The sequence below is a fragment of the Puntigrus tetrazona genome, chromosome 6 (assembly GCF_018831695.1).
Source record: "Puntigrus tetrazona isolate hp1 chromosome 6, ASM1883169v1, whole genome shotgun sequence".
In the NCBI taxonomy this organism is placed as follows: domain Eukaryota; kingdom Metazoa; phylum Chordata; class Actinopteri; order Cypriniformes; family Cyprinidae; genus Puntigrus; species Puntigrus tetrazona.
The window spans coordinates 15,511,086-15,533,725 of NC_056704.1; the positions used below are offsets into that span (position 1 = coordinate 15,511,086).

Genomic DNA, 22,640 nt, shown 5'->3' on the forward strand with positions numbered 1-22,640 from the left:
TGGGGCTTGGATTAACTATCAGGTGGATTCAGAGAGCGGCCCACTCCCCATGGGACCTCCCACCCACCTCACACTTCAAAAGGCAGATACTCCAGCATCAAGTCTGGTACTACTACAGCCTCAAAAGCATCCTTGGTAAAAGTGCATCTATTCTCTGCACTACAGGTGTGTATTAAGATTTATTAACTAGGAAAAAAAGTTAAATAAAAACATTTTTAATGTTAATTGAAAGCCGTGTTTTTGTAAAATTTCAGTCCCTAGCATTCACGAGTCATCGTCTGGCCAAGTAACATTTTTGTTTTATATTCACTTTGTTGCAGTTGCTCCCTAAGCTTATTTGTTTATTCTTGCCTCGAGACTATCCTCTTCCTCAACAGATGCTGTCATCTCCTGACAAAGTAAGCGACAGAAAACCAGCTGATTTTGCAGAACTTTGGGTTGAGGATAGATGCTTGGCCACTACAGTAAGAAGAGTGGCCTAGCTGTGCTGGGTGAGCTCACCATCACATACTCAGGGCAGAGAGAGAATATGATAGGTATTTTGAGATATGAGAGTATAAAGAGGATTCTAAGCACTATGAGAAAGATTAAGGACTCACATCTATCTTTACTATGACTAAAAATGCTTATGCCAGTGCCACTCGGGAGTGGACAGATCAGAGACGCATGCTACTTCTAGAGTGTAATGTACATAAAATGTTTTAATTATTATTTTTTAATTTTTTATAATAATATTACTATTTAAATATACTACTATTTCAAAAAGTTTGGCAGTTTTTTTAAAAGAGTAATTTTTATGCTCCCTAACTTACAGTAATTTAATCCAAAAATACAGTCAAACCATAATATTGTAAAGTATTATCTCCAAATTAAAATAATGTTTCTTTGAAAATGTGCTGTTTAAAAATGCACCTTGGCTGCTGTGATGGCAAAGCGTACCTAGTTTCCCAGCAAACCATTTCTCCAGTGTCATAATTCTTCCAGAAATATAAGGGAAATATACTGTCTAAATTGGTGTTATTATAAATATTTATATTTATTATAGTTTTGCAAAAAGATTAGTATTTTACTAAAAACTGTTAAATGTTTTAGGACTTCTTTGACAAATAAAGAGTCTTTTCGGCTGCCTTATCCGTTTAGTAGTCCCTGGAAAGTAGAACATTGAAAAAAGTTGTACTGATCTCCAAAACTTTGAACAGTAGTGTAAAACTTGATTTAACGATTCTTATTTGTTCTCAGGGTCTAGAGATGTATAAAGATGACTGGAATAAAGTATCGGAGTACGTAGGAAGCCGTGACGCAGGATGAGTGCATCCTACACTTTCTTCATGTATTACCGATAGAAGATCCTTTACCTGGAGGACAGCTCCTCCTCCCTGGGCCCTCTCTGGCCTATCAGCCAATCTCCGCTCAGTCCAGGCGGGGAATCCTGTCATGAGCACTGTGGCACTCCTGGCCTCTGTGGTTGACTCCCCAGTGGCTTCCTGGGCTGCAGCTAAATCCAGCACGCCTGTGAGAAATTACTTATGACAAATACAATAGTTTGCACACTAAATAAAAATCTGCTTCCTAATTATTTCTTCAAAATGACCATTTTTCTGTATACAATAAATTGCCCAGAGATGGGGATATCTATCTCCAAGACTTAGTTTTTATTACATGGCTTTTTGAATATGAAACGTATTTCTTTTCCAGAGGGAGTTTTTTCGAATGAAGGGAGGAGGGTCCCGGGCCATGCGAGGAGGCCTGGCAAAGGCCAAGTCGAGAGGAGGCGGCCAGAGCAAGTGGGAGGCCAGACCCTCTCTACGGCCTCGGGAGGGCAGCTGGTATCGCAGGAACCGGGTCTTGAAGATTCTCTGACAAACCCTGTAAATGAGGTACAATTTTTGCTACTTGTTTGGAGCCTGGAGGTGGCAAGTAAATGAAAGTGAAATAACTTTACATATGTTTATTGTTTTCAAATGAGGATGGAAGGAAGAGAATAAGAGCAGTGATGGCCAATCTAGCCAGGATAAAAAGAGAAAATAAAGAAGTAACTGCGTAATAGAAATTAAAAAATATATATATAAATAGATGTTCCATTGTTTTTGGACGGCATACTGCATTCATTTGATAAGAGAAATACAGTTAAATATTGTTTAATATTATTACAATTTGAAACATTACAAAGAGCCATTACTCCAGTTTTTCAGTGTCCACACAATCCTTAGGAACATTTTTGTGTTATGCTGTTTTTTTGAGTGTTTTTCAGGAAGCATTTTCTACTATTATCAATGTTGAAAATCAGTTTGTGATGTTTTGTGCTTTGTGGGAGATTTCTTTGTATTTTTCCTAATATTAACATACATATGCAGAAACTCCTATGTCACTATGGGAAATATTAGGAGAGTAAAAGACGGAGTCACTGGGAGGAGGAAGAAAACAAGGAGAGAACGGCAAGAAAAAGAGGAAGAGAGAGTGAGAGAGATGTGAGGCCCAGGAGAGGAGAGACTAAGCAGAAAAACAGAACCAGAAATGGGTGTGCAGCAGCAATAAAATGCATGTGTCATATAAAAATAAAAAAATACTATTACTTAGAAGAAGACACCAAATACATTTTAAATGCTAAAGATTAAAAAGAATTCAGATATACAAATGTAATATTTAACTGCAGTACATAAAAAAGCATATACCACTATGTGTATTTATTTTCTATTAGCAGTTAAAGTTATAAATACAGAGGTAAAAGTTATTTACTTGAACTCTTTGATCTCAGCAGCGCGAAGCGAGAAGGAGAAAGACCGGAAGGAGGGGATCTGAAGAGGGGTCGGGAGGGATGGAGAAGAGAGTGAGGGGAGAGAAGAATGCAAAAGTGGAAAAGGATAGTAGGAGAGAGGGGAAACTTGGCACACCGCTGCTAACTGCTGCACTTGCTGCTGCCAGCCAGTGAGTTAAGGTGTGTGGAAAAGGTGACATTATAGTGAGAGAAACAACAAACAACTTTCTCCCTGCAAATTAAACACTGAGCAGCTACCATATTCTTTCCTTTTAGCACCAACGGCAGTAGAGGAAAGGAAGATCAAGTCTCTGGTGGCTCTACTGGTAGAGACCCAGATGAAGAAACTAGAGATCAAACTCAGACACTTTGAAGAGCTGGGAAAACCATCATGGACAGAGAGAGAGACAGAGAGAGGCAGTAAGTCAACACACAGAGAAATTCCTCATAATTATTTTAAATCAACATCAATTTACATTCAGCGTTTTTGTCCAAGTTCTATTTAATTTGTAAGTTTTGTATATCTGCTGCCTTGTAATAGAAGGAACTGCCTCAGTTTTTTATTTTAAAAAAAAAATAATATGATTTTCTTTGCTTTTCATATATTTGATTTCATATGTTATTACTACTTAATTATTCCCTAGTAAAAAATGTAAAAAACATTCTTAAAACAGGAATTCAGAATGATGTATTATTTATGATCAAATAATTCATAATGAATTACATTTATTTGCATTTACGCTTTTGTAAAGCATTAACCTTTATTTTAAAACATTTATAGATATATATTTAAAATTTGGGATATAGGGTTAGGAAAATTGAAGTGAAAATGTTATCCAAAAAACACGTTTTACAATTTTTGAAATAAAATGAATGTTATTTTATGGATGATTTTGACATTTTTACAGAAAATTAGAAAAGAATATTAATAAGGAAAATAATGTTTATGCACTGTGAAATACAAAATCATTGACTAGGAAGGCTTTTGTATGTCCAAAATCAATAGGATTTCTTTCTCAAAGTCATTATTCATTGAAACTGAATTAGAGTGTTTTTAGGAAAACTGTTTCCTTTACACTGAAAATGAATCTGCATATATGTATATTGTGTTTTGTAGCTGGAAGGATTGAGAGGCAGCAGCAGCTTGCTGATGCCATCCAGTCGCTTTCCATATGGAGCAGCTGAAGTATGCAGAGATGAGGAAAGCTCGAAGCAGCAACACTTCCAGCAGATCCAACACCAGCACCGCCAGCAACTAGTCTGCGCAATCCCAGTCACAGCAGTAATTCCCATCTGTAACCCACCAGCCTGTCGCCCAAAGCGCCTCTGCCCCGCCCCAACACAAAGCCCCGCTCCGTGACTACCCCTAATGCCTACAGTGAGTGCTCCACCACCCGTGATCTCACAGTTCTCCTCCCACCACACTTGCACCCCTGGAGCTGGGATCAGCGCATGGTAATGACATGGAAACATACACACACTGTAAACACACACTACAAAGTAATCTAACATCAATAGCATTATCTGATTATATTATCTAAAATGTATAATGGATCATGACTACAATTTTTGTCATGCAATGCAGCCAGCATCTATGCAGCTCTGTATTTATTTTTTTCTTTTTTATGGCAAAAAGTAACTTTGTAGAAATGACTTTAATATGCTTGTTTAAAAGGCTGATTAACAATGTTGAAAACAGCTGGGCCGCTTTTTAATTATTGTGGAAATGGTGATACTTTCAAAATATTGCTGACTAGAAATCTTTTGAACAGTTTGGCTATTTGGTCTTGATTCAATTTAAAGCATTTAAGTAGTTCACTTATCATGAAATCTGCTCCATACGTTCAGTGTGATTCAGTGCTTTTGCTCATTTAACTGTTAGCCAAGCTCAAATCTGTTTACTAAAAATCGAGACTACAGATTAGAGTTTGTTTGTTTTTGCTTTTTCTACATTAATATTTTGCATTATTTTATATTAATATTAATTTTGTAATGCAATCTTTGGCATATTTGGCTAATAGGCATTTGTCTGCTCCTTTTTTAACGATATTATTTCAGAATCCTGCACTGCCACTGGGGATTCTCTCTTTCCAAAACGCCTCAGTACTTCCTCCCAACACAGCAAAAGAAAATGGTGAATTTAAAAGGGGATCAATGATTCCAGAGAGAGAAAATAGAAGGGAAATTAGATAGAGCAAAGATACAGAGACAAAGGGAGCGTGTCTTCTTTTTGTCACTTGTACATCATTTTTGAGAAAAAATGATATAAATGATTCTTGCCAGCATCTTTGAACGTGATGTTATTCAAAATAAATAGACAAAGCTAAACATAGATAATTTCTTGAAATGGATTGAGAAATAAAACAGAAAAAAAGAGCCTTTGGTTTGGACTTTTCAGAAAGAGTCTTAAACCCAAATCCCGGTTAATACCTAACAAAAAGCACTCTTGACCATGTTTAGGCTCAATATGCACCCTTGTCCGTCCTCCAGTTTCAGTAACATCTCTTAATCTTGAGCGAATCATTGGTGGATCCAAGGTCTACCTGCTTGATCTCTGCACTCCAGAAGCATCTCAATGTACTTTGTAGGTACTCAAATGGAAACAAAGAAAACCAAGAACAAATTTGCACTTTTAGAATGTTTCTGAATCTTACGCTTTGGAGGGATGAAGCATAAAGTCAAAATTAGCCCTGACTTAATGTTTTCTTTAACAACATTCTTTTTATCACTTAATTTGTTTCACTTAGAAGCACTCCTTCAGTAAGTCCCAAGAGAAACTTGACTTTGTTATCAAGTACCGCTTTTGTATGCGTAAGGCGTGAATGTCGGTTTTGCTTTTGGGACAATGTGAAAGCTTTCAGTGGTTTGGCTCTGTTTTATGTACAATTAGATTTTTAGCATGATTAAAAAAAGAGGCAACTAATTTTTTACTTTGTCTCTGACAGCAACATGTACTGTAAACCTGGAAGCCATCAATAATTGATGTTTGCATATGTTATATTTTGGGTATGTGTGCACGTCATTGCCACAAAATATCATGTTACTCTAGTGAGTAAATTAGCTGTTTCATCCTCATCTCATTGCAGTGCTTGAATGCTTAAATATCGGAGTGTATGATTAATCGACAGTGACAAAATAATGGGAAATGCAGCAAGGAATCATGCTGGTTCCTTAATTCAAATGGAGTTGAATCAAGTCGCTTTAGTGGAGATCATATCGCATTTTATTTTAGTAATCAGTGTTCATGCAAGAACTGATGTTTCAGTTCAGGATTGTTAACCCTTGTGTGTCAATTTTAAAGTTACACAGAGGCCCTCAGAGGACATGCAATGTCCAGGTCATAAAAATACTATATAGTAATATTTTTTTCTGCTTTCACTGACTGGCTGAATTTTCCAGCATCTATCCCAATCATAAATCATAGTCATTTCAGGATTTTAACTCCTTTATAATTCTTCTATTTGTTTACACATAATGTTATCGTGAAAAAGAAAATATATTTTATATGAAGTGCAAAACAGCATTGATTAGCCACAGCATTGGATCACAGTTGTTATGTTTACTAAAACTAAAATCATTTTAAATATGGCTCTTTAATAAGTATCGATGGGGATATTATGCGTCCTTTGTGATCCTGAGTATAACTCATTTTTAATCCTAGAGTATATATTTCTGAATGAAATTAGGAGCAAAATATTTCATTGATAATAATTCTTTTTGACATATTACAACTTATTTTGAAGTTATTTTTTACTAACACAGCCAAAATGGTCAAAAATGATAAGTAAAGACTTAAATGTCTTTCTGGCGACACAAGAGGTTAAAGAATGTGTTGTGTGTGTGTGTGTGTATCTGTGTGTATGGGTGTTTTGTGTGTAACAGGCCAAACCTACAGAAAGTGATTTATGACATGAAGAGAAAACTAAGTTTTGTTTTATTAAATTAGTACTTAACCACCTAAATGAGAACCAGGGAGTTTAAAGTTACGTTTGCAGCTATGTGGTTCGTGCATTTGGCATCTTCACATTGTAACTGTCCTATTTTTATATTTACATATATTTTCTTTACACTATTGAATGATAATGTCTATACAATCATATTATACATGTCTGTCTTTAATGTTTCTTCTCTTCTGACTGTGGATGTTATTTTATTATTGACATATTTCATGTGAAAGTGTCAGTCAGCTTTATCACGATAAGCGAAGCTAAGACTGTGTGTGTAATACAATAATAATGTGTGTGTATGTGTGTGTAATGTGTGTATGTGGCTGTGTGTGTGGTGTGCATGCAATTTTTGATTTGCCACACATCTTTTTGTTTGCAATGTATGTATGTGTTTATTTTAACCTACATTAATCTAAGGCGTTTCCAGACTACAAATGCCATAGTAGTGATAAGATGTAAAAATCTGCACAATACCAGAACTCATACACTCCGCTGTGATAGTCCCAAGAGTTTACATCCTCACACATATAATAGTGGAATGCACAGTGTATCATGAGAGTAGTAAGTCAACATGCGTGACACTGACAGAATAGATCTAAGCATCAACCTCCACAGTTTCCTGTACGACTCTACAACCAGTGTTTAGAAAATGTCAATCGACCAGTTTGATCAGCTCTTTGGGCCTTTATACATTGCAGTAGTATAAGCTGTCGTCTTTTTTTGCTTTTTTTGGCATTTGCACTTTGTTTATCCTTTTTTTAAAGTAATGTAGTTTTAAAAACCATTGCATTGAGGGCAATGGTGAATGTTTGAAGAATGTAGCTTGAGAGCTGTCTAGCACTCCGTTTGACCATGAATGGATCAATTTTGGTTTCAAAAGTACTGGAATAGGTTGCTGCACAATAAAAAGACATCATCAGTGATATGAGCTGTGTGAGAGAGGATTTTAAGAATATATGTCTTATCTTATATTGTCGATGAAGCGAAGAGTTTAAATATTTATCATCGCTAGGAATGAAAAAAAAAATAGTTACAAAAAGAAGCCCATTTTAAACTATTTTTAAGAAGCTTTATATAGAGCGTAATTATCAAAGCAAATAACTATCTAAATTAGTAAAAATCACCATTTACTCTAGATTGGCAATAAAAAACATATAGACCTTTTATGTCCAAAACATGATTTAATTCTTAAGTAGCATCCATGAAACACTTAGATGGGAAGTGAGTCACTGTTTTATTCAATTAATATTTTTCACGCTCCACCTTTGCAGCCATCACAGCAGACATCTCTGGCCTAGTGTCAGTATATTTCCTAAAAACGGATACACTGTTGTTACTCCCCATGCTTCTGTAGCTCAACTTCCACAAATTTACTTGATGTAAGTGAGGTTCGACTTCATTTTCTGCAGATGAGCAGTGTTCCAGTAGAATCTCTTCTGCATTGCATGCAGTTCCACCAATAGCTTTATGGGTATTGTAATAACCAGTTCAATAAAAACACTGTTCCTTAAATGTGCAAATAGTGTCCTAATAATTTGGTCACCACTGCATATACAAAGAACAGATATCTATATTCAGCATCCACACCATACACGTGATAAAGTTAGTATTATTATTAGGCTCAGGATTCTTCTAATTGGCTGTCAATGGAAAAGGTGTAAAACTATTTTATTATTTCAAATGAAAACCCTAGGATAGTAAGGTAAATTGAATGTAAAAGAAATGCAAAATTATAAGTGAAAGTAATTTGCCTTTTTAATGTGCCGTGTCAGATCATTTACAGATGAGAAATATTGTTAGAATCACACGGTAAGTGTTATATAACACCTGAAGTAAAATAGTCCTTTTCTTTTAGGTTTTGTTTAGAGTGTCTTCTGTCTCTATAATGTAACACAGGACCGCCAAAGCATCCACAGCACCAAATCCCCAAGCCAACACATTCAAGCACCTCACATACTCCCAAATTGGTATGGCTTGTATTATGTTTACTGGAAGAGAGTTAACTATAAAAATGGAAATGAAGCAGCAATAAATGCCCTACAAGGCAACCCATACTCTCCTGACACAAACACCCACACTACAGCTCTGATATAAAGACAAATCAACAACCAAAAGATCATTCTGAATATTTATTATGATGCTCAGCAGACAATAAAGAGTGGGATGTCAAATGACTAATAAACATTTAGTCATACATAAAAATAATAAAAAACTACAGTGAGGCCAGTACACAAAATGCTCTCACAGTTTAGGGACTTATTAGGGGCCATACAATTGATGGAATGAATGCATGGCTGGAAAGGGCCCAAGCAAACCTATGAACACCAGTGGAAGTTTTTGGAATGAATTGAGCCACTCTCCAGAAACATGATAGTGCTGCAATTCTAAGGAAAAAAAAAATGTAAAAAGCTAATATGGAAATGAAGAATCACATAAATGAGGGGGGTTTGACGGATAAAATAAGAAACGTGGTTTGAATCTTCAATCAGCCATGACTCATCCTTACGAGTCTCCAGAAGAGAGAGAAAGAGGAAAAAAGCAGTAAGGCAGTGATCCAAGAGCAATCTCGACCCAGTAGACTGGTGCAAATGCTGCCATGGACACTACACATTAAGTTCTAGAAATTCCAGATCCATAACACACAGATCGCACTGAAAACAACAGACTGCATGTGCAGTTCAGTAACATTTCCTGCAACCACGTGGAGGTGAAATGCAGAAGCCTGGATGATTTGAAGGAAAAGGAGGAAAAAGATTGTCCAGGCCTAAAGGAAATTTGAATTGAGTTAAGGTGTCTTTGCAGTAGGCATGGGGAGAACAGAGAAATACACAAAGACAGAAAGCAGGAAACAGCAATGACAGACTGGAATCTAACATTAATAATAAAATTTCTTTATAAAGCCTAAGGTAACAATTTTATACAACTTGATTATGATTATGACTCACAAGCTTGAATCTGATTTAATAAATAGTCTTGACTAAATTCAATCTGATGTCATTGATATCTTCCACAGCAGATGATATGTCTACACACAACAAAAAATATGACTAAAAGATTGATTCAAAATGAGAAATTGATCAAAATCGGTGAAAACCATCATACCATCTGCTTCCTCTATATATTCTGTCGCCAGCATACACACCGCAGCAGAAACTTGACAATCACATTTTAAAAACAGAAATTAATTAATGTTCTGCTATAAACTACCAAAATCTGTGTACAGCGATATTAGTGATCGATAACCGCTTTGCTGTAATGTGTGTGTAATATTAGGAACTAATGCAAGCAAAAGCATCTGAAGCAACATTAAAGATAAAGGGCTATGGGGGTTTTTAGTTGCATCAGGGTGATTTCAGCAAATTTAGTAGATCATCATGGCAAATAGAAGGAGCCAGAGACGCTATGCACATGCAGAAATGCTACATACGCTACAGCCAGGGGACGCGACAGAGAGAGGAGCCAGGCAGGAGACAAGAATATAAAACAAACTGGAGGACTATTCGTGACTTCTCTCCCCAACCAGCCATAATGTGGCGCAAATGCTGCTTTCCAAGGAAAGGCAAATGGATTAAATATGGGGTTCAAATCTTCTATTTAGTCTTGATGTTCAGAGAAGGAAAAAGTAAGACCTATATGAGATTGCTGTACTCTCTACTAACGATGCAGCCATTAGCGCCTTGTCCCGCCAAAAAGTGTCTCTCCACTTTCCTCTGTCATCTTCACCTATCATAAAACATGGGTGGGGATATAAAATTCAATAAAAGAAAAAACAACTGCAAGAATTACAGTATACTGTAATTTGATGAGTTGATCTAACATATACAGTACATATACATACAATTTACTTATAATTTTAACTTTAGTGTGTTATTCAGTACTTTTTAAAAAGAACATATTTTACACATTACTTAAAATTTCATCATTGTAAACTGTCAACAGAAATTACAATATTTAGTTTATTTAGAACCACACTTTTACTCATGTTTAAATACAACAGAAGGCCAATACATTACGTTTGTTTAACAGCACACTAAAGTTCAGCAATTGCACTTTACATAAATTAAAACTATATTACTTTTTCCATTTATAGTTTACAGTTACAAGTGTCTAAAATATTATATTCAGTTTGTATTTGGAGCAAATTCATTTAAAGCATATCATTTATAATGATTACTCTTTCATAAAAGATACAAAGCAGCTTTATAAAGATTTGTATTTTGTTAAAGGTAAATAAAGCAGAAAACGACATCCCAAGATGCTTCCAGAGTAGAAGAAAACTAATCGGAAGACAACACATCACTGTATTGTCATTCTAAAAGAGACGGTGACTTTAACGGCGTGTAGTGAGGACATGTCAAGCCTGTAGCTACTGTTTCACTGTTCCATTTCCTTGTCAAACAACACCCAGAGCTCCCTCCATTTGTCCTCAAAGGATCCCTGATCCTTGTTCTAGTGAAGCACAGGTATGGGCAGAACTGTTCAGGTCCAGCATTTTCATGTTCATATCTGAGAGAAAGGACAGTAAAAAAAAAAAAACTACGCATTTATTCAAGAATCAATAATCATCCTACCTAGAGCTGAGAAAGAAAAAATAAGTTTAAATGTACAATTACAGGTGTGGGAAAATCAAGCCACATTTAGATTAAATCAATGAATTTTTAAGTAAATCTGAGTGCATAGACTGATTAAATGAGAAAAAAATAGCTTTGTCTGACAGAACAAGTATAGCTTACAACGTGAGGTAATACTATTTTTTGAGCTGTCTTAATATTAGAAATAAGCTTTCAAAAATTCAATCAAAATTATTTCTGTTTACAAAGATGCATATTTGAGTAACACACAGGACAAATGACATGCTTGATACATAACACAAAAGAGTGTTGACTTTGGCATTGGGTTACCAGGACTTGAGACCCATATTGAGCAGGGTTTTGCTCAGAGCACGGATCACATCCCCACACTGATTGAAAAGATGATCTTCCATCCTTTTCCGTCAAACAGAAGGCACCCTTAAATCCTGTGATGAGAGGGAATGATAGTTGCAAGGAAATACTGAACAGGTTATTGACTCAATTATGTATAGATATGTGACTGAAAATGAGAAACTTATGTGATTTATTCTAGCAAATAAGTGAATGTGATCTAAAATCACAGCTCTTGACCTTGCTTGAGCTTTTTAGGAGGATTACTACTATAGTCCTTTGCAGAGTTAGCCACAGAATCTAACGCTTTCCCGTACGCCTGAGCCAAATTTCTCACACATATACTCACTGAGATTAACTATATGGGTAAGAGGAGGACAAATACTACACTAACAGGAATGGCTTAGTTGTCCAATTTCACCATGACTTACTGTCTATATCGATTTTTTCTATAAATAAGAAGGAGAAACACCATATAATGACGCAAGAGTAATAAAAGTACAAATCATGTACAACAATTGAGTTAAAAAAATGTAATTGATATAATCTTGGTTGTCGTTGTTTTTATTAATGATAAAACTAAAATACGAGATGGATAACTTGAGGCCATTTGTCAGAGAAATAAGATACAAAGACTACTCTTAATCATTAGTAGATTTGAAAACACAAAAAATTAATAAAAGGCAATAGAATATGATTGATCTAGTTTTAACAAACAATAAGAACATCTTATTGTGTGATATAAAAGATAGTTTCATGCAGCTTAAAATAGTTGGGTGAATGTTTTAATCAGCCACCATAACACAAAACAAATGCATGATATACATATATTTTCGTCAATGACTGCAGAATATGGAAAATAATTTTATTATATCTATTAGCACAATATCATAAATACGGTAAAGAGGTCAGTGATGATTTAAAGATCTGAGTCGCGAACTGAATCAAATCCAGCATTGTTCTGTCTGTGATCACTAAAGAAGCTCTGTAAATATTGACGCCACTTCTGTAAAACAAATGTAAAAACGCCATATTCTATTTAGCGCTTTCTTGGATCTGGCATCTAAAACAACGTCTGGTCTTCCGAGGTATGTCCGCGTTTCATCTGTTATCTCCACCGCAATAGCCTGTGTTTTCTAAACGCGACGCATCTGGAAACCGCTTCACCTAAACCCCTTCAGCACTGTGCACCCAAACAGACACATAAATGAAGCCTCCTGTCTATTTTTATACGTTATCAGATTATGTACAGCACCGCAGGCTCACCATACAGTGCAAAATTTGAGAATTAAGACCACATCTACAGCCAGTGCACTGATGTAAGTATTTACGTTTATTTGAAGCGTCAATAAAAACGCAAATTCAGGCAATGTTTATGTTTAATAGTCCACATTTATTACTCACCTTCAACCGATCCCCAGTGAAGTTCAAATTGCCCGCAGGATAATGAAGGTTGATAGGAAGACTGTTAAAAAGAAGAAGGATTATTTGTGTGGAGTATTTCACCATGCGCCATCAAGCTTATCCTACAAAACAAACACCAGCAAACTCAGTACATTGGTATACGAATGCGGCGAATCAACGACCAACATCAGCGCTGGTGGCTGCCAGCATGATTATAATCAACGGCGCCCAGCGGTTATCGGTAAATCCCACGTGTACGACCACAAAGTACACCCGCATCGGGTGAAAAGGCAGAGCCCGCTGAGCACGTCACCATGACCGCGCTGAGGATGGGCCTCGGTTGTTTTCGCAAGCAGTTGCAGGCGAAACACTCCGCTACAACGCTAGATCTCACGATGACGCCGCGTCAATCAGATCTGAATAACCGCCAATCGAATCTGTGCGGCGCTGGTTTCCTCCTGTCAATGCCTGTGCCAGGATTACGCAATAGAAAAAACCGCTGAATACCGTAATGGAAAGGTTTCCCAAGCGCATGCAGGAGATGGTAAAATTGGACGCGATCATTTACGCGCCCGCAGGTAAGCGAATTATATTGCGTTCAACTAAGACATTTAACTCAGTTCTTGCTGTTCTTTGGAATTCAACCTATGACGCTGGTATTAAAAGTTTGAGCTGCAGATTACTTTGTAACTCGAAATTAAAATTAAAATAAATTATTATCATGCACAATTATTCGAAAATAAATTAAACACCGCATATAAGATGATATAAGTGTGTTTATTAAATAAAAAACTGCCATTTAATTAATGAAAATTGGGCAGTGAAACGGATTTTTAACCATTGTTTCTTAGTGTAAATACAATTTAATAATCTAATCCTAAAGAACTGTCTTCCACTATTTAAAAAAAAAACCTTTATTGCATGGAAAGGTTCCATGGATGTTAAATGTTTAGGAATATAGGATGCCAATTAAGAACCTTCATTTGTGTGAGAGAAAGGGGGTTTACCTGACAAAAAAAAGTAGGAGTGACCTACATAAAGATATTTAAAAACATTAAATAATTTATATATATATATATATATATATATATATATATATATATATATATATATATATATATATATATATATATAGGTTAATAATTTAAAAATAAAAAAGCACATTTTTTATTTGAAATATCTTTCTAATATAATTTTTTAAACAGAATTATATTAGTAATATGCACATTACATTTGTGCACTCCAGCATTAGATGGCAGTAAAGTTTTAGTCAGGACAGGTATAAGCACATCTAGAGGATAAGAACTGTTTTAAATACTGATATGTAGTATTTACCTCCTTTAATGTTTTTAATATGCTCAGTGCCATACTTTTACTCTAAAAATGCTTGCACTTCTGCAATACTTTATTAGGATGAATAATAACAATTGTGAAGATTAAGTTCTGAGTTTGATGCTTTGTAATCAACCACAGATGTTAACAGGAGGATACACACACAGGAGTGTTGCAACATCCGTCTTGCCCAGTTACACAAATAAAAATAAATAGTCCGAGCAGTATACCTGTCTTCAGATCCTGTCTGCATTAAACATAAAGGACACCTGATATACCCTGTCTAAGGATGCCTCAACAACATCTCAATATTGCGGTTCAGAATTTGATTATAGAACTCATAGCTTAGCTGATTTCAGAGTTTTATTTTGCATTAACTGCTTTTTGTATTTAACTTTACAATTTGACTAACTTCTACTTACCTCTCAATAATCCTAGGATTTGACAGTAGAAAGTTAAAATGAGATAAAAAGAATAAACAGAAAAATCTCTCGGCAGGTATCAGTAAAGCAATTTGATGAGTGGCGCTTGCTGTAGTTAGATGCAAACTAAACTTTAATTATTTGCTAAAATCAAAACCTAAGACAAACTATGACATCCGTGATTTCAGATTGCAAAATGTTTATTTTTGTGATGGCACAAAACAAACATAATATCTCAGATTCATTCATCTGAGGATATTTTTTGTGCTAGTAGTAACATGTCAGCAGTCTATTAGACCACTTTACAATTTATTTTCTTAATTCAATTCATGAATAAGCTTGGGGAATTTTGGTTGAGGGGTACAGGCAGAGATATCATGGATATGATCTTATCCTGTTTTAGTTAAAATGGCCCAAAAGTTTGTACTGAAAATAGATTTTCAACAAAAAGGTAGTGGTTCTCAAACCTGTCCTGAGGACTTTCCCAACCAGATATTTGTGTGTCTCTCACAGGCCACATCCAGTTCAGGTCTTGCAGATTCTACCAATGAGCTGAAAGAGTTGAACTCAGGGGTGTTAAGCAGGGAGGCATGGCAAAATATGGTGCGGGTTAGGGGGGTCCCCGGACAGGTCTGAGAACCACTGCTTTAAGGAGACATTTTTCTCATTTCCGAAACAGAACTGTTCACTCCTCCTGACTGGTGCTCTCTCCACACTGGAAGCGTATGAAGTCCTAGCACACGTGCGTTCTGTAGAGTCAGGAACTGTCCCACAGTATATTTAGGATCTGGGGAGGAAGGTCTGGGCCAAAAAAGTCTTGTCTCAGCTTCACACATAGTGTATCGTCCCATGTTGCTAAGAGAAGCGGGTGCTTCACTCCACTATATGTTGCCCTAACTTCCTTCCCAGAGTGTCTGTCCCATCCTTTGGTCCACCTTGAAACACAACTAGCGATCCATAGCGCCCCATCTCAAAGCCAACCTGCTCGGTAACTGCCCCATGAATGTATGAGCCGAGTGTACCAATCAGAGGGCACAGCAAGTGAGACGACCCGCCAGACGCCAATGTTCTCACCTAACACGCCCTGAAAGAGCAAAAAAAAACAGAACACTGAAGTGAGAACTGAGATGAGAATGAGTAAAATTATTTTTATTGCTATAATTAATTATTAGGAGTTAGACAATAGACAGGCGTGTTAAAAATGCTTACACCTGTAATTCAAGCGTTATAGAAGACATAACCTCATGATTCAGATATAATCATATCATGTAATTATATAATTTTTGTACAATACAATTTTTGTTTGGGGTCAGTAAGATGCTTCCCTATGCATACCTGAGCTGCATTTATATGATTTAAAAATCTGTAAAATAGTATTAGAATCTAAATTAAATTTAATGCATCTTTACAGAATATTTTATTTGAAGAAACTGCTTTTTAAGAAAAATACTGGCCCTCAACTTCTGGATTGTTGCTGTGCACTTATTTAATCAAGGTTTATTCACTTTAAGTAGATAAACCTGGTTTCTATAAAAGTTATGCAAAAAAGCGTGGGAGAGCAAACTCACACTCACCTACAGTCAAGGCCACCTGATCTGCCAGTGAGGATCCTCAGAACATCGAGCTTATTAACATCCTCAGAAGACAGCACACTCTGAATCAGAGAACAGATCAGCAGACTCAGTTCACAGAAGGTGTGGAGGAAATGCACATTTCTGAAAATGCCAATGAAGGGCATGTACCTTCATATACCCTGTTTTTGTTTTTTGCTGCTGTTATGAGCCATTACAGACAAAAGCAACATCCTTCACCAACTGCTGGAATTTCTCATTCCCTGCTTACAAAATCTGTCTCACAGTTCACCTAAAAAGAAAAACGTGCATTTAAGTTAAGTCACACCGGATCACCGTGTTGACCAAATTACACACAGTGCGTAAGACTGACAAGTTAACAAACCTCAACCATGACCGCTGCATTGTCGCCATAAGGAGACCAATCAGCCCTTCCTTTTGACTTTTCGACCTTCCAGTTTATTCGCTTTACTCCAGCCCTCTTTTTGGCTTGTTCAGCCAGGTTTCTGCCTACAAACACCATATTTTACAAATCATAATTAGCTCATACTTACTTTACACTCCTGGCTTGTGCATGGACACCCTTACTTTATACATCAATCAAAATTACATAATTATATACACACAAACACACAGATACATATATGCACACATATAAACTTTTGGGATTAAAATTCAAGTAGTAAAAATATCCCTCTTGCATAATCTCTCTTCCTCTATTCTTAAAAAAAACTGTTCCCACCTCTATAATGTCATTGTTGAATTTCTCCAGGGCCTTTTGCAGTTGATAAAATTGTAGCCCGTAGATTTACGTAATTTGAGGAGAAGTGCTTTATCTGCTGCTAAACTCGGGCGGCTGGTGTAGAGACTGAACGTGCTGAGTGAGACATCCCTGTGAACAACATACACTAAAAATGACACGTTATAACACCACACAGCCGTATGGAAACAGATATACAAATGCTGTCATCTGTTATTTAAAACACGCCTTTATTTTAATAACAAGCCAAATCTTTCATATCGAAGCAGAGTGTCATGCAGAGAGAAGCGTCATAATCTCCTGACACGCATCTAGTTAAACACATGAAAGAGGCTATAGTGCGACATATAACAAATGAGACAAAGCCCACCTTGACTACTTCTGTCCTGACAGCCTGAAATAAAGAGTATAAAGACATTTCTATATCTTCTCAGGACTAACGCTAGACTCCTTACATCAGTAACTGGAATGTCATCAGAAGCACATTTTCTACAGAGAGAGGAAAAAGGTCGAGACAGAAGACAACTCAAAGAGTCGTACTGCGCCATCTACTGGATAGGAGTTCACACCAACGCTCACCTCAAGAACAGAATGAACTTTTAAATAAAAAATAAAATAGGCAATGCCTAACGAAACCTGGGACTGTTTCTTGTAAAACTAAGACTAACTGAAATAGGCCTGACCTACCAAATAGGTCAGGCCTATTTCAGTTAGTCTTAGTTAGTCTATTTGGTAAACTTGAGATAATCTGTACATAATAATGTAGCAATGGAAATGTTAAATTATAAACCACATTTAAATACAACTTGAATGATTCAGTGAGATGTACAATATGGAGAAAATCAGCTCTACAATTAAAAAAGAACATGCGACAGCTCTGCACCAACACAGAGATTGAAAAAAAACAAGAGTTTTGCGTTTTGCAATCTTTGACAAGAGTACAGTGCAGTGTGAAAGCCACCACCTGCTCTTTCTGAATGTTTGCTCATTTTATGGAACACTTTCTTGCCAAGAAGACATTCTCTGGCAAATGGATCAGATCTAAGATCATCTATTCTATATAAATGCTATATTCATCTTTTTCACCAGATGTTTGCCATTTCTGGAACCTGAGAACGAGAACTGTTCTCAAAGATTTTGGACCAGCTGATGGAAAAAGAAGAAAAGAGATTAATTCATTTTATTTAATTTCATTTTGGGATTACAAACTTCCTTTTTGTAATCATTTCACCACTCCCAAAATTGTCATTTTGCTCATTGCAACGCAGCAAAACATTCGAACTGAGTCACCTAGGGCTGTATTATTAATTATTAGTAGTTATTATCACAACAGAATGTGTTGATGCATGGGAGGAGTTCCTTAAGCTTTATTGATCTGAGATGGTATAAAAACTGAACTGAGTCTTAATCCGTAGTTTGTGCGCCTGGATCGCCTGAAGTTCATGATGAAGATCTCCTCATCCTCTTTTCACCATCACCCTGATCTCTCAGGGCCACACTGGTAAGTTAATACCTTCATGTTTCCATCCTGACTGTTCGTTCACAAGTTAAACAAAATCTATTAATGTACAGCATAGTTATAATCCTAATGCAAAGAGTGTTGCTTCTCTCTCCTTGCCAGATTCTCTGGATCGTGATACTGAATTTCACACTGACTTTTTCCTACTGTATGCATTTTTCTTTTCATGATTTATACCAAAATCTCTGTAATCAAATCCTGTGCCTTATGTCTAAAAGTTTTTTTTACTGATTGAGCTCTCTGCTAGTAAAAAAACTCAATAGTTTACTGACATTCCTGTGGGTGGTAGATCTTTTCTTTCACATAAAATGAAGCTTTAGCAGTCGGCATTACAAATATATCGTACTTCCTTCAAGGCTCACTCTCATGTAAAGGAAGATGTGGAGAGCCCTATGATTCTTCAAACGACTGCCACTGCGATTCACATTGCCAGCAGCACGAGGACTGCTGCAATGACTTTAAAAATCAGTGTGGTCGAGGTGAGCTTCAACATCCGTGATTCAGTAAAATAAAATCATTCTCATAAAAGGTACAAAGGTACCGTGGCAATAGTATAAAGGCAAAAAGATACATCTTTGTACCTTTTCTGGAGAGCGTATAGGTTTAGGGGAGGAAAGCAGCTGATCTGGTTTTGCATGTTAAAGCTGTAAAAGTAATTTTGCTGTTAAGTATAGCCGGGCTGAAGTTTGTAGTTTAACAAATGTAGTTTATACTCCTTGTCTGCGTGCAATTAGACAAAAGGCACAAACGAATAATGAATCAGAAGAATCATATACACTAATGAATCATTCAAAGTAATTCTAAGCAAACACAGGTTTTGTTCATCTCTTAAATACATCAGTGCTCAAGGTCTGTCGAGTCACGTGGAGCTAATCAGCGCTTTATACCAGGCATAAAAATACGAGAAACTTAGCTTTTAAATATTAGAGGATTATCTAGTTACTCATTGACCTTTGAGTCCTGTTTATTTAGGACACCAAAAGTGGCATGAAACTCAGCTGTGTCTACTTCTATAGTTTCACACACTTTTATTAGAAAATGCTTAACACCATATTTCCTACTTTGTAATTCAGCTTAGCTATCTGTATGAAGAATGCTTACAATACTATTTAGACAAATGGAACTGTTATGTATTTATTTATTTTCCTAAAATATATTTTTTATTGCTATTATTTTACATTACTTTTAGTCTACAAAAGCTACTACAGGTAAGATAAATCTGATGTAAGTTGCACCCAGGATTGTGTCACGCAACGTAAAAAAAAAAAACAATAACAAATTAGATTTACAGTTATGAATACTGAATACTGAACGTTCAGACATTTTCACTAATAATTAACATTGTTGTTTTCTACACTACAGATTTCAATTTTGGATATTGAATGCTGAAATGTGAAACTATAATTGCAGTAATTGTGTCGGTTTTTCCTCATCCTTCAATGACAGTGGTTTTGTCATTTGCTCAGGTTTTGTCAGGTTTACTAACATTTTCTTCATTCATTTCCCATTTTCCCAAGCATTAGCCAGTGTCTCTGACGCTGAGATCAAATCTCTGTCTGAGGCGCTGTACAAGTTAGACCATAACAGGGCCACAGCCTCAGAGCTGGTCATTGATCCTCAGACACTGATCTCTTCATCTGAGACCTGCTCAAGGATGACCACTCATCTCACCCGTAAGACACAAACTGCACACACAGATATCTACATACATACATGTTATTATGTATTCTAATGCACTTGTTCTCTCTTAGATTGTTCAAGCAAGTGAGTAGTACTTTGCTCTCCAAGCCCCACATATAAAGCTCTGTTGAATCTGCTGGACAACTATAAAGGATGACCTGGGGAAGTGGAGGATGTGCCCTCACAGGAAGAGCAGGAGCAGGACACTTTCCTCCAGCAGGCCATGAACACCGATGTGGGCAAGGAGCTTTATAATTTCCTTCACTCCAAAGGTATACATGACACAAAAACTCTTTGTTTCGGCCCCTTTGTATTTAGGTGACTTCAAAATATTGAGATTTTATCAAGATTTATTAAATATTATTTTAAAATTCTACATTACCATTTAAAGCATTGGGGTCAGTATAATTTTATACATTTTATCTAGCAATTATTTTGCTTAAAAGAAACAGTAAAGACATTTATTAGTTTTATAGATTAGTTTTAAATACATTATTTCAACATTACGTATAATAACTATTAAGTAATGTCTAAAAATCTGTTTGCCACCACAGGAATGAATTATATTTTAGAATGTATTTAAATAGTAATAACAAATTGTAATAACATTCCATAGTGTTACTGTTTTTACTGTAAAATTATCCATGGTATTTAAAAAAATGGTACTGTACATTTACGTTTTTATATTAAGTATTATTATTTTACAAAGATTCTAAACTGTTTAATGGCTACTATTATTATGTGGTGCAAAATGATAGTCACTAAAACGATTAAAACAATAGATTTATGCGAAATATCTGACTTTTACGCTTTTTTCCAGGTATATACTCATCACAGAGCGAGTTTATCCAGGATCTGAAGATGATGTGGTTTGGTCTTTACTCTCGATCTAGCGGCAAACTGGACTCCAGCGGGTTTGAGCACATCTTTGCAGGTCAGTCTGCGGCGAGCACATGTGATTGGCTGTCAAGCTGATTTTAATCTCTCTTTGGCTGACATGTAATACGTCAACAGGGGAAATTAAGGGTGGAAAGGTATCTGGTTTCCACAACTGGCTGCAGTTTTATCTAAATGAGAAACAGGGACTCCTGAATTACTACAGCCATAGTTTTAATGGCCCTGTGAGTACTACTGAGCGCTCAATCAAAACAACATGCATTTTTAAAAGTCTGCATGTATACTTGTATTACACATTTCTCCTCTCTCCCAGTGGACCTCCTATCCCGATGTATTGGGAATGCAGTTTGAATGGGATGGCTATTTCAAAGAGGTTGGTTCTGCTTTATTGGCTCTAGTCCTGAGTTTGACCTGGCTATCTACAGTCTCTGCTACATCACTCGCCCTGGCAAGAAGTAAGTTGACAGTTTTTGTTGTCGGCCTACGCACATATATTTGGTTTATATGAGTAAATGAAATGCATGTACTCATCTGTATTCTCAGGTGTTATGTGAGTCTGGGGGGACAGACTCTGGGCATTCAGACTATACGTGGGACAACAGCAGCTATGGGGATGGAAAGAAGTACATTGCCTCGGCTTACCCTGCCACACACCATGATTTCCTCTCACCTGAATATCAGTATCAACAGACTCACAACCAAAACAACTCATATGTAATCTTGTAATTCTTCTCTTGGTTGTTCGAGGTTGTTGTTGAACCAAATAAAACAACAATAGAAAAATGCTCTTCCTGTCTGTATTTTTACTAATGCGTGTAATAATATTCTTTCACACTCTCACTAGCTACAACTGTTAAAAGTGTAAAATCTATTAGTCTGTTATTAAACAAACTAGCAGATCAAGGTTTTTCACATTTTTAAGTTTGATTTAGAACTGTTATACAATAATTAGTATAACAGGACAGAATCACATTCTGTAATTATACTAGATAAATGAAAAAACGACAACATTTTACAAATGGATTTATTTACATAAAAACACACAATCATTCTTGATTTCATGTGATGACAGTGATAGACCTCATGTTTGAGGTCATGGATCAGCGCAGCAGCTTGCAGCGAAGCCCAGATTAGAGGCAGAACTGTCTGGAGTATTTTGACTACGGGCTGCACACCTGTATCTGTAGCAGTAAGACTACAGAGAGAGAAAATGTGTTAACACACATATACATATACATATACATACATATACACATATACATATATATATATATATATATATATATATATATATATATATATATATGTGATGTGGATATATATAATAGGGTATATAATATGTGACCCTGGATCACAAAACCAGTCATAAGTAGAAACTGAAATTTATATATCAGCTGAAAGCTGACAATATTTGGCTGAGATGTTTTTAGA

General features: G+C 36.1%; 2 pseudogenes; one reads left to right on the plus strand and one right to left on the minus strand.

The window, feature by feature from the left end:
- Positions 1 to 15,460: 15,460 nt before the first annotated feature.
- LOC122347255 lies at positions 15,461 to 17,531 on the minus strand (annotated as a pseudogene).
- Positions 17,532 to 17,735: 204 nt separating this feature from the next.
- Positions 17,736 to 21,935, plus strand: LOC122346862 (annotated as a pseudogene).
- The last annotated feature ends 705 nt before the right edge of the window (positions 21,936 to 22,640 follow it).